The sequence below is a fragment of the Salmo trutta genome, chromosome 1, assembly GCF_901001165.1.
Source record: "Salmo trutta chromosome 1, fSalTru1.1, whole genome shotgun sequence".
NCBI lineage: Eukaryota > Metazoa > Chordata > Actinopteri > Salmoniformes > Salmonidae > Salmo > Salmo trutta.
This window is the reverse complement of record NC_042957.1, coordinates 61,888,497-61,897,858: the sequence shown is the minus strand read 5'-3', so window position 1 is coordinate 61,897,858 and position 9,362 is coordinate 61,888,497. Positions and strand designations below refer to the sequence as shown.

Below are 9,362 nucleotides of genomic sequence, written 5' to 3'. Positions count from 1 at the left end.
CATTGAGAGTCAACAATTGTGGATAGCCTATAATGGAATTTCTTAACCACCAACATCGGTCCTTCAACACAAGCTATTTAGCCAATGAAGCCTAAAATATTTAGGTAGATATCAAAAGAGATTGCAATGTCAAATTGAAAACGGCTTATCTACAACCATTTCAAACGGACTGCGCAGCACACATTTATGTGCAAGGCTAGAGACGTTATTGCTTGTTATGGGAAACTGGGACCGCCTTTACGCGCCTAAACGAAACATTGTCTTAAAATGAGGCGAGGTCGCATTACTATTTTTTGATACGCGTATGGGTATAATTCCATGACCATAAACATGATATGAGGGATACGCGCCACTGTTTTTTGTCATTTTTAACCGGCAGGATTTTTCCCGTTTCATTCGCAGTGGTGGTTTTGATGATAGCAGGTTATTAATTGTTTATCTTTAAATATCCGCACGAAGAAGGACCAAGAAATGACAAACGACGGATAACCAGAGGAGAAGGAGACAGTGCAAAGAGGGGGAAGGGAGAATGAATGAGATATACTGAGCAACGAAGGAAGGAGATTGGAGGAATCAAGGTAGGACACGAAGCAAGGTTTTTAATGTTATAGCCCATGTAGCCTATTTGGGTTTACGGGATTCTGCACTGAATGTGACGGTGGAATCTGTCTGTCACCATGGGCAGAGAGGTGGAGAGGCGTGTAACGAGCTTTATTTATTTACATTTTATGCTTGGACATATGTGGAGTATGTTTACGATGCGTCAACAACAATTGCTTCATGATTAAAACGTGTGGTTATTTTCTGTGTACACTCGTCTTTGACTAAGCGGACATTAATAGGTAATTTATATTGGACATAATGGCTGAAGTGCAACGTGCAATGCATTACTAATTAAATTGACCATTGTTAAATTTTATTAATGTTAAGCACACTGAATGTTATTTAGCCTCAATCTCCCTGAAATTGAAAACGGTGGACTAGTCTATACAACTAGTCTATACTACATTGTACAACGTTCTGTTGATTTCTATAGTTATGCGCAAAATCACTTCCACGACAGCTATTTGGCTTGAATTTGACTGCCCGTGTCCGACACTGGTAATGGGAGAGGACTTGGGCCATTCACGGGCTTGACGTGTACGCAGATGACATGGGAAGAAGAGCGAGCCAGCTTCCTTAATACATTTAATGTATGAGTGAGCGATGAACTGTCGTGGTAAGCTTGCCTGGACGAATTGCCTGGCTTGGAGCGCCCTAACGAGCCCAACCACCCATGAAGAAAAAACGAGCGTATGTGAAAGAAAAATGCGATGAAGAGACAGAGGCAGCATAAGCGGTGTGATGTACTACCTCCCTCCATCTATTTTCCCATTTTCCAGCAGCAGCACAGTAGCGGGTCGTCTCACGGAGAGACACCTTTTATCATTTAAGGGCTCATTGCGTGTTATACAAGAAAATCCGCATTAGAGCGCAGGAGAGCTCAAAAGTGAACTACTCGCCCGTCCCCAATGTGTGGGACTAAAGCATTAATCCCCGACCTCGTTAAACCGTAGCCCAGCCTATACACCACACACTTCATACTCCATATGAACATATTCGCTACTGAATAGGCCTATACTTTCACAGATCTTTTTAGGGTAAGGGCACAGAGGAAATGGAAGCCTGCAACTAACATAATACAAACAACATATTGAAACAGCCATTCAGTTTTTCTAGCCTACATCAGCACATGCCAAAGTTACTTTTGGATGGATATATTTTATGGATCTTAATGTCCACTCCACACATATGCAGAGAAGTAGCAGGTATTGTACCATTCTTTCAAAAGGCCCATAACAGGCTCACTGGAATTCAAATCCCTTTACGTATTAAAGCGGTTATTTTGTGCATTCAAGAAGCCTCTGGCATCCTTCTAGAATTGGTTGAAAGCCAAACATTCTCTCTGCTTGAAGACAATACAGAAGGATTTATGCGTCTCTGTCTGCATGTCACATCACCATCAGAAAAATGATTATTGGATTTCAGTGGGATGATTAATAGTCAGGCATTAGCATGATATTAATGATACCCCCATGTTGTAATATGGCAGTAATCAGAAGTGAATTTATATCACTGAAATCATTCCTACAGCGTTTTGGCGGTTGTCATAATAGAAGCCATACGTAATATGTGAAGAGTCAAATATTCACATGTACTGAAGAAATCATTTGTATCCAAACCTACAAGAAAATAAAGCCATGTTTATATTCAATCCATATTCTAGCTCTTACGCACACACGCACACACACACACACACACACACACACACACACACACACACACACACACACACACACACACACACACACACACACACACACACACACACACACACCTATTTTTCAGACAAATAACACTAGTGGCTCCTACAGCCCTCTCCATATTTCCCAAGCAACGTCTAGCCTGTTCAGCATATGAATTGGTTCACCCCCCAAAGCTACTCATAAGGCTGACTTAATGGATATGTTAATACAAACCAAGTCAAGAGATACACCATTGATACAAATTCTTCCACAAACAACCCAGGACAGAACACAGTGCCCTGTGGAACACCTGCTGCATCGTATGGTCCATTGAACTGCTAATCATCATTTATGAAAATGGTACATACAGTGCCTTCAGAAACTATTCATACCCCTTGACTTATTCCACATTTTGTTGTGTTACATCCTGAATTCAAAATGGAAACAAAAAATGCTCACCCATCCACACATAGTACCCCATAATGACAAAGTGAAAACATGGTTTTAGACATTTTTGTAAATGCATTGAAAATGAAATACAGAAATATCTCATTTACAAAAGTATACACACCCCTAAATCAATACTTTGTAAAAGCACCTTTAGTAGTGATTACAGCTGTGAGTCTTTCTGGGTACGTTTCTACGAGCTTTGCACACCTGGATTGTAAAATATTTGCACATCATTCTTTAAAAAATTCTTCATGCTCTATCAAGTTGTTTGTTGATAGCCATGGCTAGACAGCCATTTTCTAGTTGTGTCACTGCTCCACTGAGGGACCTTACAGATAATTGTATGTGTGGGGTACAGAGATTAGGTAATAAATAGTTATTGCACATAGAGTGAGTCCATGCAACTTATTATGTAACTTGTTGAGCACATTTTTACTCCTGAACTTATTTAGTCTTGCCATTTTTTTAAACTTTATTTAACTAGGCAAGTCAGTTAAGAACAAATTCTTATTTTCAATGACAGCCTAGGAACAGTGGGTTAACTGCCTTGTTCAGGGGCAGAACAACAGATTTGTACCATGTCGACTCAGGGATTCAAACTTGCAACCTTTCGGTTACGAGTCCAACACTCTAACCACTAGGCTACCCTGCCGCCATAACAAAGGGCTGACTAGTTATTGACTCAAGAGTTTTCAGCTTTTCATTTGTAATTCATTTGTAAACATTTCTAAAAACATAATTCTACTTTGACATTATGGGGTATTGTGTGTAGGCCAGTGACACAACATTTTAATTTAATCCATTTTAAATTCAGGCTGTTACACTACAACATGTAATATTCCATAAAAGAAGCAAAAATGTCAATTTGAGTCTGTAGGCTGAATTCATGTTCAGCCAGCCTGCTCCGGTCCATTCCATTGGATTAGGTTGAGGTGTTCACTGATGGATACAGACAGACTGCGTAGCACCATGCATTTTTCATAGTGTGTTGTGCAGTGCTGCTGTACAACTGCCTCTCATGTGATGTGCATAGGCACTGGCTAGTAATCTTTATATCTTTTTAAATAACGGTACACGTGTCTATGCAAGGATGTTGTTTTTCTCCCTCGTCTGACCTAGAATCTGGCTATCTATCATGTGCTGTATTTTACTTTTCTATTTTTTTTCTGTCTCTCTATGCTTTCTCTGTCTCTCTTTGTCTCTCTCTGTTTCTCTCTCTCTGCTTTCTCTCTCTGCTTTCTCTGTCTGACACTCAATCTCTCTCTCTCTCTCTCACTCTCTACTCTCTCATCCTCCTCTCCCACTGGTCAGGGTGTTTACCTGCTATTTGGCAGCTCGTGCTGGCTGGTTGTTTACCAGCCGTGTAGAGTGATAAGGTTTCTTCTGACAGGGAAAGCCATTATGATTCTAATGACAGTTATTGTGGCGGATCGGAGGCAGAGTTGATTGGCAACTTTGTATGTGTTTCAGCTCCCTAAATACATGGAGAGACAAGGACGTTTTAAAACAGCTGTCGCTGAAAGTAATTATTGTAATTGAATGTGCCCTATCATGTTTTGTTTTCTTCAAAATTGCATCTGTAATTAGTTTTTCTTATTTTTGTATTTGACAAGATTACACTTTGCAGGGTGGAGGTGTTAATGCATGTTTATGAGTGATTGGACAGAAGGGGAGAAAGAGAGAAAGTTGGTGAGCGGAGGAGAGAGAGAGAGGTACACAATGGACAACAAGCAGAAATTGTCTGGGCGAAGGGGCGACAAAGGCGACGGGAACAGGGCGAACCAGTCGGGGCTGGAGCTCAGTCAGGGCCTTTGTATTATGAAGTGTTGCTGGGTGAATGTGTCTCTGAATGTAGCAGCCTGTAACTGCAGCATCCCAGTGCCACTGCCTTTACGAGTCACACAGGCCCTCCTACATCTGGAACAGGGGAGAGGGCTGGGAGGGGGGATTAAACCTCACCCCATCACCCCTCTCCCCTGCACATCCTTGAGCCACCCTCATTTATAACATGACCAGAGAACATCAGTCAGGAGGACTGTTTTTCATAAATGGAGTGGGCTGTAGAATTAGCCTGATGGGTCCATGTAGCAACACAGTGGATTGTTTGCCCTCTGTATTTGGGTTGTGTCTATCGACTGTGAAGGGGCTTGGTTTACAGCTGTGAAAAGACTCAAAGAGGCCCAATCAATGGACCACTCAGCCACCCAACCAACTCATTTGGATCTGCCCACGTTTACAGTAGTGTGTGTGTGTGTGTGTGTGTGTGTGTGTGTGTGTGTGTGTGTGTGTGTGTGTGTGTGTGTGTGTGTGTGTGTGTGTGTGTGTGTGTGTGTGTGTGTGTGTGTGTGTGTGTGGATTGGCTCCAAATTGGTGTGGCGCTCTGGCAAGTCACACCAGTCCTAACAACCACCCTGCAACCTGCTGCCCACAATGGCAGACTGATTGCCCTTTTCAACATGCTTGATTATTCCATTCATACTGGGAAAGAAAAGTACAAATGTAGCCAGACTAGAGTCTCAACAATTGCGGTTGTATATCCAGCAGCATAGCACTCCCCGCCTCGGCCCTTAGTGTTCAGCACAGCACCAACCTCCCTCTCCATTATTTCACTGTTCAAATATATTTAGATTGGTAAGATGCTGTTCTTGAAAAATAGTTGGAGGTCCATAGTGGCCATTTTGAAACACAATGAAAGTACAGCACTTAAGAATAATGATACTGTATAGGAAAAGATCTTAGTCCTGCTGGTTGCCATAAATGTTATTATAGTATGATGAGAGCTGTTATGGAAGGTGTTTTCTATTCAAGGAACTGCCAGAGCTATAGGTGCTCTTTACTTAAAGCTGCAATCAGCAGTTGAAACAATAACAAAGCCACCTCCCCGTCCCTGTTTTGGTAAAAAGCTGAGGGATGGGGTTGGAGAAATGTTACCACTCCCAAATTCATAGATAGAGCTATGGATTCAAGGACTGACCGTCCATCATAACACATGTGTATGTGTTTTAACCATGTTTTGAGCTTATAATTTGTTACATATAATTTGTTTACAAACAGAGTAAAACAAGCATATATTTTGGGGGATTCTGATGGGGTACAACAGTTGAACTAAACTTATGAGGAATTTATAAATGATATTCTTCAATAATCAATGGGTACATATCATGAATTTATACCCCCCCCCCAAAAAAAATGTATGTAGCAACTTCAGATTGCTCCTTTAAAGTAAAAAAGGATGACTCTTAAATACTAAACAACAATATAAACGCAACATGCAACATTTTCAAAGATTTTACTGAGTTACAGTTCATATAAGGAAATAAATTCATTAGGTCCTAATCAATGGATTTCACATGACTGGGGAGGGGTGCAGCCGTAGGTGGGCCTTGGAGAGCATAGGCCCCACCTACTTGGCAGCCAAGCTCACCCAATGGGGAGCCAGGCCCAGCCAATCAGAATTCGGTTTTCCCCACGAAAAGGGCTTTATAACAGACAGAAATACTCCTCAGAACTATCCCTTTAAGAATAATGAAGATGATTCAGAACACATTTTTTCCACTTGTCTCCATTTCTCCATGTCTCTACATGTATTTCCTCCTAAGACAGTGAGAGGGAAGAGACATTCCCAGAGAGGGTGAAAGACAGAGAGGTGAACCATTAGCACCATCCAAGTTAAGCTTTCCTACTCGTTAGGCTAAATGGGCTCCTTGCTGAACCTGTCTGTCTGAAAAAGTAGATCCCGGCCAGATGAAAGGAAACAGGGATCAATTGACCTAATAGCTTGTACAATCATCTCCTATGTTTTTCTGATAGATTGAAGGAGGGTGTTGGCTGGAGTAGACGCAGTGATGGAGATGAAGCTGCTGGGATGGGCTGCTCAAATTGGTCGAACCAGAGCTGTGGTGTGTGAGACGTGGTGTGTGGGGTGGGTGTGTTATTAGTGACAGTCCAGTATCAGCTTCCTCCTCAGTATACCTTTTCACACTTGGCGACTCTCTCTCTTTCTCTCTCTCTCTCTCTCTCTCTCTCTCTCTCTCTCTCTTTCTCTCTACCGGCATCAATACTGACACTTTTGTCCTCATTACCTTGTCAGCCTGCGCTCTCTGCCACACAGAGACACCTCCTCTCCGTAATAGACCACTCTTTACATGACCCACTGGCTCCTCCCTGGCTCCTCACTGGCTCCTCAGTGGCTCCTCCTTGGCTCCTCCCTGGCTGCTCACTGCTCCTCACTGCTCCTTGCTGCCACTGACCCTCTCAGAGCAGAGGAATTAGTGCAGAAGTTATTCATTGTCTTCTTAGAACAATCAGCAGCTCCCATGAGGCGTCAGGCTAGATAAAGAGAAATGCATCAACAGGGGGGCGAGCCTGCATGGCGCCGGAGTGTGTGTGTTTGTGTGTGTGTTTCTGTGTGTGAGTGGTTACCTGTTCCGTAAGGGCGACAGCAGTGCTCACCTGAGACATGAGTCAGTCCACAGAGGACTGTGCAGCTCTGCTGTGTGTGAGGGGAGCTGTTATTTATGTCCGCAACACTCCCTCTGGAGAAGATGAGTTTGAAGAGTGTGTACATGTGTGTGTCAGCTAGGGTTTGAGCTGTGAGAGAGGAGACACCACAAGGACACAACGGCAGCTGTTTGTTTGCCTGTGTCTGTAGAAATGGGAGTTGGAAGGAACAGGGGAGAGGTAGAGGAAGGAGAAAGGGAGAGATAGAGGAACAGAGGGAGGAGGAGAGAGGGAGCTCATGAAGAAAGGGGTGACAGGCCAATGTAGATTCATAAATAAAAGCAGCCAAAACACCTAAAGCATAAAACATAGGCAGATGGTAGATGAGAGAAAGGAGAGGGGGGGAGAGAGAGAGGGGGAGAGAGAGAAAGAGTGAGAGGGGGGAGAGAGAGAGACACAAAGAGAGAGCAGAAAGAGATAGGGGGGAGAGAGAGAAAGAGAAAGAGAGAGGGGGAGATAGAGAGAGAGAAAGAGAGAGGGGGAGATAGAGAGAGAGGGGGTATAGAGAGAGGGGGTAGAGAGAAAGAGAGAGGGGAAGATAGAGAGAGAGGGGGTAGAGAGAGAGAGAGAGCCAGAGAGCGCATCCAAAGTAGATTCATTAAGAATTATAATTACAGTGGGACTATGCATCTCTCACCTGAGATTAGCCCTGTGGCCTGCTCCCTCCCTCTCTCCTCTCCTCCTCTCCCTCTCCCCCTCTTCTCTCCTTCAATCTTCATACCTTCTGCTCCTTACTGTATTATTATCATCAACGATCCACAGCGTCTACGAAACGTCTACTGGATTTATGATGTTCACTGACCACACTGTCCAACTGCCAATGGACAACTGCCAATGGACATACCAATACCTACTATTTTTTCATATAATTATAATGGTGCTCATTACCACAAACAATGAATGTGGACCACTTCACTGCCATTGTCCGTACAATATGACCAGAACTCAAGGCTTAATACTTTCAAGTGAGTATGTGTTGAATATAGTTTCAACATAACACGTCTTATATGTGTTATGTGACCATAGTTTAACACAGACAGTAGTTTGGGGCCTAGTTTAATAACCACACAATCCAATCTTCATGAACTTTATCAGTTCCACTCAGCTCATCTCACTGCATACACAAACAAACCGCACGTCATAGATCATCAGACCACAAATAAACTACACTGACCACAGCCTAACCTACCATGACCTTACAGCAACACGGTATTCCAGTGACCACACATCATGTTCTGACCTCACTGACCACAGCTGTTCAAAACTGCTCCAAAACACTGGCCTTACATCCAATACAACCAATTACTATGACGTGTCTTCCTTTACTATTTTATTGTTTGTTGTTGCTGATGCTCAGAGTGCATGGTGGACATTACAATGCCTCTGGAATAGGGCATTTTCAGCCTTTTCCCCTTTCAATTGGCTCATTGCTCTGCTTGTGACTTGATTTTTTTGAAAGATTGGTTTTATTGATCTGGTGAATTAATGTGGTGGCCGTATAATCAGTGTGTTATGGAACTATGCAGAATTTGACATCTCTGTGAACTCAAATGAATTGAGTGTACACTATTGATCTGGTTATCCACTGAATTTACACAGCTATTTGTCTAAGGCCTGATTAATTCAGAGTCAGTGTGTGTGTGTGTGTGTGTGTGTGTGTGTGTGTGTGTGTGTGTGTTTTGCCAGTGGTAATTGCATCTGTTATGGATGGCCGGTTTTGCCCCTTTATTGGAGTCAGAGCAATGAGAGCATGAGAGAGAACTGATATAATACAACCACTCCCCAATATAGTACACCACACGCACACACACACACACACACACACACACACACACACACACACACACACACACACACACACACACACACACACACACACACACACACACACACACACACACACACACACACACATAAATGCACCCACACATTTACACTCACACAGATACACACACACATACACATATATACACACACACATTACACACACACCTATACACACACACACACATACACACACACAGGTATTGCGGAATGATGAGTCAAGTTGTATTGCGTATGGGTAGGTACAGTATGTCAGAGTAGTGTTTGTTCCAACTAGGACAGGGAACCCAGAGTAAAGCTGTC

General features: G+C 43.0%; 1 protein-coding gene across 3 annotated transcripts in view; it reads left to right on the top strand.

Annotated features, from left to right (window-relative positions):
• The first annotated feature begins 432 nt into the window (after positions 1–432).
• The window catches only part of LOC115204433 (adhesion G protein-coupled receptor L1-like), a 184,057-nt gene continuing 175,127 nt past the window's right edge, over positions 433–9,362 (top strand). For all 3 annotated transcript variants that reach the window (XM_029770010.1, XM_029770018.1, XM_029769999.1), the window contains exon 1: positions 433–578. The gene's annotated coding sequence lies outside the window, so the exon portion shown is untranslated. The remainder of the gene's footprint in view (positions 579–9,362) is intronic.